Raw genomic sequence first — 9,658 nt, forward strand, 5'->3', positions numbered from 1 at the left:
GGGAGGGTTCCGGGTTCAAGTCTGCAGGCATCCCTGAATGCCCCAGGTATACAGGTGCCCCACACCTGGGGCTGGCTGTGTCTCGGGTGGATCACAGCATCATGCTAATGGTGCTGGCTCTCTCTCTTACTCGTGAAATAATACTTTTTTTTTTTTTTTTAAGTTCAGAAAAGGGAGGGGCCACTGTGAGCTGTATAATTCCTGAAGACTTCCTAGAAGAGGAAGGCTTTCAGGGACCAGCAGTTAGCGTAATGGTTATGTCGCTGGACTCCCACGTAGTCGACCGCGGTTCGCATCCTAGACCCAGTGGCTTAAAACTCACGCCGGGCACATGTGCGTGCGTGCCCAAGATCCCGAGAGAAGAACAGAGGAGAAGGGATTGCAGCGTGACCATCCCCCCTGAGGGGTGATTTCTCGCTTTCTGTCTGTCTGTCTCTGTCTGTCTGGCGAGCGCACGTGCCCTATAGTGAAAACCTCTCAAAAAAAAAAAAAAAAAAAAAAAGAGGAAAGCTTTCAGCGGGCCTCAAGGACAAAGCAGGTGTCATTAAATCAATTAAATCAAAGGAAAGGAGCTCTCAGGAAGGACCAGAAAACCCTTCTACCCCTGCCTTCCCCTCCGGCCCAGCTCATCCCTCCATCCATCCCTGGTAAAAGGCAGGGGCGTCTGTGTCCTTGTCTCCGTGAGCGAGGGGCACAACCGCACAGTCAGGGCCCTTGGCAGCGGCCAAGCATCCACACGGGTCCCTGCACCTGGTCAAGCAGGTCTGATGGGGGGTGGGTCCGGGCTCTTCTGGGGTTTTAATCTCCCCCTCTCGCCCACCAGCCTGAGCCTGGGTTTGCCTGGGGAGTGCTTCCCGTGGCCCTGGCCTCCCGGTCAGGAGCGCTGGCCCAGCACAGCACTGACTGGCCGACGGGTGGCCTCTGATCCCACCGCCCTCCAGACTTGAATGTCACTGTGTGCATGGCCCCTTTAATAAGTTATTTCCGTGGAAAACCCTGGTAACGCAGTCATGAATCAAGCCTATAAACACCTCAAACCCATCAAAGCACCCACGACAGGGAGGGGGCGGGCAGGCAAAGAAAATCCCTTACGGTAACTCACACACTGCACCCTCAGAGGGCTGAGGACCGCGCCCCCCAGCCTGGCACCCCGCCAGCCTGCTGCGAAAGTGCCGATGTCACCCCCAAGTCCAGGGAGATCCACTGCCTGCCTCTGTGTCTCGGGGACAATCCCGACCCAACTCTCAGTGAGATTTACGGCCCGGCGAGGCAAACCCGGCCGGCTGCTCCGGGGTACAGGAATGTAATGTTTTGGCTACCGGTGAAAGGCCGGTTTATTGGAAACACACTTCTTTTCCAATGTTTAGTTTCCTTTCACTCTTTTCTCCTTTTTGTTTTTCCCAGGGTGCACTGCCAGGGCCTTACGAAAGGATACAGAACTAAAAAGTCTGCCTTGGAGTGCAGGGGGGAGGCCAGGAGGGTCGGAACCTGATTCATCTGAGTGATGGAGGTCCTGGACACGCAGAGGGGAGACCCCACGTCTAGGCCGAGCTCTGCTGCTTGGAGCTGCGGGGCAAGGATGCTGCCCCTCTCGGGGTCTCGCAGGTAAGCGGGGGGATGAACCCAAATCCTGCCTGCAAGTGCTTCTGACTAAACACGATGGTGCCAGAAAACCGTCCAGCCAAACAGCCCACAAAGCTGACCACGCACAGAACGCCTAGCCCAGCAATTCCGCTCACAGGTCTACACTCAAGAGAGCCACGGCCTCGTGTCCGCTTAAAGGCTGGCCCAGGAGTAGAAACCGTAACATCGCGGCCGGGAGCCACAACCGGGCACTAACATGAACTTGGGGCTACAGGGGTGGCTGCATTAGACGAGCAGGACGGGGTCCACGCCCACAGGTGCCCGCCGGCAACAAGACAACGATACGCCCATCCAGACAGACCCCGCGACAGCGAGATTTCCGAAAGCCCACAGGAGTCTCTGCCGTTGGGAGTCAGGATGGGGCTGTCACCCTGGGGGAACTGGGAGTGGCTGGATGGGGGTGTGAGTGAGGGCGTCGGGGGTCATGGTCTATTTCTTTATCTAGCTAGAGTTGCAGCAGAATGATCACTGTGCTGAAATTGCTCACTCGTGATGCATGTGCTTTCCTGGAACAAAAACAAGGCTCCAGGGGACCAGCAGGTGGCGTGGTGGTTAAGGCACTGGACACTTCCACACGGCCAACCACAGTTCGAGTCCTGGACCTCACCTCGTGTCCTGCTTTCTCATTTTCCCTCTCTCGCTCTTTCTGTCTCTCTCACTGGTCAATAAAATTAAATAAATATTTTTGGGAGTGAGAGAGGTTTTTGCTATAGGGTGTGTGTGCTCATCAGAAAGAGAGAGAGAGACAATGAGACAGAAAGTGAGAAATCATACCCTGGGGGGATGGACGCACCACAATCCCTTCTCCTCCATTCTTCTCTCGGGATCTTGGGCACGCACGCACACGCGCCTGGCGTGAGTTTAAGCCACTGGGTCTGGGACTTGAACCACGGTCGACTACACGAGAGTCCAGCGACATAGCCATTAGGCTAACCGCTGGTCCCAAATCAAATAAATATTTTTAAAAAAATAAAGTTGACATTAAACAAAAAACAACTCTAGCAACCTATTCTCCAAGGCTACCGTCACTCTCACTGCCAATTCAAAGTTTCTGGGATGCCCTCTCGGGCCTCGAGTCCCACCCTCCCTGAAATAGCACCCAGGACCCTCCCCGACCAGCCTCGTAGTGCCACCTTGCCAGTACCATGCTGCTCCCAGTCAAGCATCCTCCCAGCTCCTGGCTCTGCCCAGCAGTTCCCTGGGGCTGGATGCCCTTTCCCATGTGGCCCGGCTGCGACTCTGTGTCCCTGCAGCCATCCTGCACGGGCATCCTCCCAGCCCACACTGCTCACTGTGGAAGCGGCTTGGACCCGGCTCTCCAGGGCGTGAGATTCCCTAGTCGTTTCTATCAGATTCACGCTTCCTGAGCACACCCCGCCTCCTGGGCCTCCTCTCCCTCACCAGTCCCAGCCCTCATGGCAAACCCACGTGGGACGGCCATGCCCTTATTTCAGGATTTGGGGCATGCACACACCCACGCCCTGTGTATTTCTTAAGCTGTTCGGGCCAGGACTAAACTGCACAGTCGGCTCTGGGGGATGCAGTCGCCTTAACCACCACGCCGCCAGCAGGCCCAGTGTGTGCTTTTAAAGTAAAGCTGTTCAGACCTAAGAGCGTGCTGGGCACAGGTGTGGCTGCCCCAGCCTTCCCGAACAACCACAGCAAGCCCACCTTCCTGCAGACGGGCGGGCGGGGCGGTTTCAGCCGAGTGTCTGGGCTGGTGCACTTCAGCCCCGACTGGGGTTCTCATCTGAAAACTACTCATCCCACACCCGCTTAGCAGGTGGGAGCAGGAAGCAAAGGCATATACACCAGGGGGCCTCAGAGAGATGTCAGTCGAGGCTTCCATGGTGCTCTGGTGCAGCGGACCCCCAGAAAAGCCCACAGCTGAAGGGGCCAGAGCCAGGGCAGCTGGCAGACAGACAGACTACTCCCAGACTGCACCCAGACACCAGGGTGGCTCGTGCCCAGAGTTATCGGCATAGGCCAAAGCTGGCCCAGGGAACGGGAAGGGCCCCTGCCTGAGAGGAGTTAGGACGGGTGCTCTGGGGTCCTTCCAGGTCCTCTAGAGCTGGCCTCTGAGCTCGGGCTGCATGTTGGAATCACAGGGGAAATTTTGTTAAAATCCCCGTGTCCAGGCCAGCCCCAACCACTTCTGGAATGGGGTCTGAGCTTTTCAAAGACCTTTCAGGGAGGGCCCAGCCTCAGGGGCACAGACTGGCACCTCATGCGAAGCCTGGATTCAGTTCCCGCCCACCCCAAAGGCCGTGTGGTGCTGTGTGACTACTCCCAGCAATTCGGGAGGCTAGGGCGTGAGGATCACAATACAGCGAGACTCCGCCTTAAATGTTAAAAACAAAACCAAACAAACAAAACTGTTCAGGGACCCTGAAGTGCAAGGAATGCTGAGAAGCAAGGAGTGAGACCAACTGGCCCATTTTACAGATGATAGAGCCAGACAGGCGTCTGAGACCACCAAGGATGTGGGACACCCAGGATTAGAGCCTGGGTCTGCTGGCCTCCTGGCCAGGGTGGTGTGACCTCTCAACCCCGAGGAAGTCCCCGGGGCTCTCTGTGGCCAAGCCCTGAGAGGCAGAAGGCAGGTCACTGAGACACAGCCAGGCAGCCAGAAGCCTTCCCCTCCGAGGCTCCTCAAAGGTCACAGAGCAGGAGCGACCCCAGAGACTTCATGTCGTGACCCCCAACACAAGTCTGAGTCTCCTCGGGCCAGAGACAGGCAGTACAAGCCGGAGTTTGGGCCTTTGAACCCTCAGGGAGGCGTCTGTGAATCAGGACATAACCCCACATTACCTGCCTGCCAGGCACGAGCCGGCACCAGGTGGGAAGACCAGGCCCTACCCTCAGGCCCTACTGCAACGTGCCCTCTGGGAGCAGGCTGCAGTCCTTGCTTTGGAAAGTGTCCTCTCCTCTCAGTAAGCCAAGGGTGGCCTGGGAGGGGCCCCGGACACCCCTCAGCCCAGCAGCGTCCTCGTGGCCGTGATCTGCAGAAGCCCATGCCGACCCCACGCCAGGTCCAGGACAGCTCTCCTGAGTGCCAGACAGAAGGCAGGAGGCAGAGGCCGAGGACGGGGACAGTCCTGGGGCTTCCTGGGCACACACACCAAGGACGGCCTGTCTGCAGAGGTACCTGCTGGGGCCCCACTCCTCCTCATTCAGCCACACGTGGAGCCAGAACAGTGCCCAGCCCAGGTGCCTCACCCCACTGACCACAGCGGGCCAGCAAAGCCCCTCACGGCAGCCCCTCCCAGGGCTGCTGGGAGTCCGGCAGTGCTGAGGGACAGGGCCTCCTGTTCCAGCTGTGACAGAACCCGGCTCCGCCTCCTCCCCCCCTGGCACCGGAGGCCTACAGCTGGCTTCCCCTGCTCTGACCAGGACGCACTACCCAGACCACTCGCACAGATCCAGGTAGTTCCACGCCTCTCGGCGGGCTCCCACCTCCCATGCAAAGCCCGGGGCAAGTCTTGGCAACGCTTCTCTTGCCGTCTGGGACAGTGGCTTTGATGTCCGCCCCAGACATGAGACCTCTATTTCTCCGAGGCTCGAAACGGCTGCCACATGGCGAGGGTGAGGTGCCCTCCCTCAGGCCAGGGCAGCCCTGCTCTACGGTGCCAGGTGCCAGCTCCCTCCGGCTGGGTCTGCCAGGCCCCGACTGGGGGGCATGGGGAAAGGGCCCACGAATAGCAGGAATTCTTTCCATAAAGGGCAACCGGAAAAGCGATGCGGCTCTGCTTCCCTTGGCCGCCAAGGGCCGTGGAGGGAAAATGTTTAATATAAAAACATCTGACGAAGTACCTTCAGGATATATTTTCTGCATCAAAGAAATAGCTCTTGGCAACAGTCACTCTACCCTGACGAGGAAACTTTCGAGCGCGGTTCCCGATGGTGATGGTTACACGCGCAGGGAAAGCCTGTGGGTGGGGACAGGAGGAGGCAGGCCAGGGGGCCCGGCCGACAGATGGTTGTGATTAGCTGGACGCAGCCAAGTCATCTGCAGGAATGTCAGGTCCCCTCAGCAGGCCTGCTGGTTCCCCCGCTATGCAGGCCACAGAGGTGCAGAGGGGCAGGGGCCATCCGCCTCCCGCTCAGAGTCACAGCCCCACTCAGAGTCACAGCCCCGACAGGCGCTCAGGACCCCCTCGGCCCAGCAGCCTCCTCTCAGGCCCCACCCACCGCCATCTCTCGGGCCAGCGGGATCCAACGCGCAGAGCTGCCCTGGGGCTTAGAGGATAGCTGTTCAAGCTGAATTTCGGGTACCAGAACACAAAAGCTCCAAAGCTCAAGGACCACATTTAAATCCTGAATCCTCCCTGGACAGAAAGAGCACCTTATGACACAGGGGAACCCAATGGGTACCAGACTGCCTGGGTTCTAGTCCTAGTTCTTCTGTCTAGCTGGGTGGCCTTGCACAAGTTACTTAACCTCTCTGTGCCCCAGTTACTTCTTCCTTTACTTGGACTCACAGAGTCGCTGGGGGTTCCATGCAGTGACGTGTACACAGCACTTAGAGTGCCCAGCCAGAGCTGTTAGCTGAGCTCATTAAGCGAGTGGTGACCTTCCTGTCTATGCGCTCTTCCTAGATCTCTCGGTCCCAGGCAGAAACTCATTCATTCTACAAGGAACCCCTGCTACAGGTTGGGCCTGGTGCTTGGAAGTCAGAGGAGGTCCTTCATAACAAAGTATGAGGGGGTTTTAAAAGTTCATGGAAAATATCTACTTTGGAAAAAAAAAAGTATGGATTTCAGGTTTTTTGCACCAAAATAAACTTGTACTTTAATTCCATTTCCCATGAACTTGTTTTTAAGAATTATTTTATTCACTGTCATTACTTTACTTTTTTTTTTCAGTTGACTAGAGAGAGACAGAGAAGGAAAGCGAGAAGGCAATCCGCCAGGTCTGGGACTCAAACTACAGTCGGCCATGTGGGAGTCCAGCCACTCCAACCACCACACGACCTGCTGGCCCCTCCCATGAACTTCTTTAGTTTTGGTTTGTTTTTTTGCTGTGAGAGGCTTGCACTTAACCAGAGACAGGGAAAGTGGGGAAATAGCCCCCAGAGGGGACGTTCAATCTGCCATCCCTTCTCCTCCACTGTCCTCCTGAGATTTGGTGAGGGTGAGGTGCCCTCCCTCAGGCCAGGGTAGCCCTGCTCTATGGTGCCAGCTCCCTCCGGCTGGGTCGTACACACACACACACCACTGGCTCAGGGACGCAAACCTCGCAGGTGGCCGCCTTTACCACACTGCTACCCGCTGGCCCTCCCACAAGCTTCCTGAAGTCCAGGGACCATATCCTTCTGTTCCAATGTTCAAGACAACCCCTCTGGACCAGCTCCCCAGGCCCCCCATGCTCCCACATCTCCCCTCTAGCCACAACTCTCAGAGCATTCGAGCCACCGTGGGCCTCCCTGCTGTGCACGGCGGTTCCTGCTACCGGACGGGATGGCGTGGTGAGCTTTCGGTCACCCTGTAACATCCAATTCAGACACGCCCACTCCGTGAAGCCTCCCTTGAACACCCACACCCACCCCAAGAGCCCCCACTCTCATCTCCGTGCCAGTCCTCGCCTGGGTCGGCACCTGGTCCGCCATCTCTGCTTCCGGCCTCCCTCTCCTTCTTCTAGACCATCAGCGCCCAGAGAAGGCCCAGGCTTTCTCCACCTTGTATCCCCTGCCACTGCCACGCAGGAAGTTCTTAATGATAAGCGTGCAATACAGTGACCCGAGGCTCAAAAGCCTTGTTGGGAAATGTATAGCCCCGGGGGCTTCTGTCAGGGGCCCCGGGGAACCTGTGTGGCCCTCAGGGGGTCAGCTGCCCTCCTGGAGCCTTGGGTTCTTCTCATCAGTGTACCCCATCACAGCCCCCAAGGTTCGGTACTCTGGGGTAGGGAGGGGCCCCTCCATGTGGCCTTGCCCCAAGCATTAGTTATGCTCTGAGACAATGGGGGAAGAGGAGCTGAAAAGCTGCAGGCCAGAAGCCCCAGCTCTCTGCCCACCCTCCAGCCCAGGACTGGTACACAGCCTGGAATACATTGGCACCATGGGGCCCTGAGCCCAGTGACACAAGGGTCCCCAGCACAGCTAACCAAACAGACGAGAGTGCCAAGGATCCGAGGTCACACGGCAGGGGAAAGGCGAAGCTGGGCATAGTCCTTCCTCTGGCACAGTGCCCACCACCCACACTGCTTGACACACCCAGGCTGGCAGGACCCCTCCATAGCAGCTGGCTCTTCCAGGACTCCCTGCCACCTGTCTGTCCTGCCCTTTGTCCCTTAACCGCCTCTACCCCAGCCTCGAACCACTAGCCCAGGAGAAATACCCAGGAGGCTGAAAGGAGGGGAGACTTATTTTGGGGGGAAGACTTTCACTCTGAATATACTGTACCAAATTCACAGGTTCAAATTTCGTTGCAACAGAGGTAAGAGGACAAAAATTTGGGCCAGCTAGGTGGAGCAGTGACTAGGTGCTGAATCCCACATGGGCTGACTGCACAGTTTCCTGGGCCTGGTGGCTTGAAAAATACACTGGACATTTGTGTGCATGCCCCAAATCCTAAGAGGATGAAGAAGGGGCTGCACTGTGGCCACCCCCACCCCGCCCGGGGGTCTTTCTCACTTTCTGGCTCTCTCTCTCTCTGGCAAATACACATACCCTACAGCAAATTTAAGGGAAGGAGAGAGAGAGAGAGAGGACGAAAACCCCATCTGACTTTAGTGTCGAGAGGTGGGGCCTTGGGAAATTAGACTCTGGAAGGACCCCTGGCCGGACCCTCATAAGTTTATAAGGAGTCTCTCAGAAGACACATAGGCCACGCCTGCCCTCTGCCGTGAGGCCCCAAGATGCCCCTCCCCAGATGCCGGCGCTATGTTCTAGGACTTCTCAGCCTCCAAAACCATGAGCCAACGGCTGTTCTTACCAATTCCCCAGTTGCAGACATTCAGTCATCAAGCAACAGAAAACGGAACAGAGTGGTCGGTCAACGCTGAAAAATGCACCGCAGGGCCTGGAGGTGGGCGGCAGACCTGCCAACTTTGGAACCTCCCAGCCCTGCCCCAGAGGAGGCGAGGAGGCTGGGCCACAGCCAGTGGAAACAGGCTGGTCCTGTCCACCACCCGAGGCTGCAGCCTGACCCTGGCGATACAGGGGGCCTGGGCCACACCCAGGGGCCACCTCTTACACCCGCGGGCACTGATCCAGATCAGTATCATTGTGTCAGCGCACCACAGCCCGAGCTCCAGGTAAGACACCCTCCTACCCATGCAGTCCACCTAGATTAAACACATTCTGATGGCTGGCAGCGGCCTGGGCTCGAGGTTTAGAAGTGCTAAGCCCAGTGCTTTAAAATCGTGTGTGGCTCCCATCCACCTAGGCACATAGAAAGAACGGACTGAGAAGTGAACCTCTGTTCGTCTGGCCGGGTCTCAGGGGAAACCATTCTAACACAACAGGGTAAAAGGCAGAGACTGAGCGAAGTGGCCCAACTGGGAGGGCCACCAGAGGACAGGGCAGACACAAGCAGGACCTGGACGCACAGACCCAGCACCAGCTGAGCCCTGAGCCCACTGTGTGGTCCTGGGCGAGTCACTGTCCTGCTGCGTAGTCCAGTCCCTCCGCCTTGGCTCTCCACGGCTGTGCACACCATGACAGGGAAGGGACGGGCAAGGGCCAGCCGGAGTGAGCAGCCGACGTCTGGTCACCCTGAGAATCAGGGCACAAGTACAATGAGAATGATGGACTTTGGGACATGAATTTATCCGAGGTACATTCAATTCGTGCCCAAAAAGTGGGAGATAGCACTGGCCTTGGAGACAAGCAGCTCTGCCACTGCATGACGCCAGGCTAGGGATGTGACCTCACTGTCCCCGCTGCGGCTACTCCATGAAGTACAAGGCTGGCCCCTGGTGACCACTCAGCGAGCAGCCACGATGGCTGCAGCTGCACTGTGACCGCGACACAGTGGCTCCGCGCCGGCAGATCCCGCCCAGCCCACCGGCACCC

The 9,658-nt window shown here is 57.5% G+C and overlaps 1 protein-coding gene across 1 annotated transcript in view; it reads right to left on the reverse strand.

The window, feature by feature from the left end:
• The window catches only part of SMAD6 (SMAD family member 6), a gene marked incomplete at its 5' end in the record, with an annotated part of 83,471 nt that overhangs the window by 57,305 nt on the left and 16,508 nt on the right, over positions 1-9,658 (reverse strand).

This window comes from Tupaia chinensis, unplaced genomic scaffold (genome assembly GCF_000334495.1).
Source record: "Tupaia chinensis unplaced genomic scaffold, TupChi_1.0 Scaffold000377_2, whole genome shotgun sequence".
In the NCBI taxonomy this organism is placed as follows: Eukaryota; Metazoa; Chordata; class Mammalia; order Scandentia; family Tupaiidae; genus Tupaia; species Tupaia belangeri.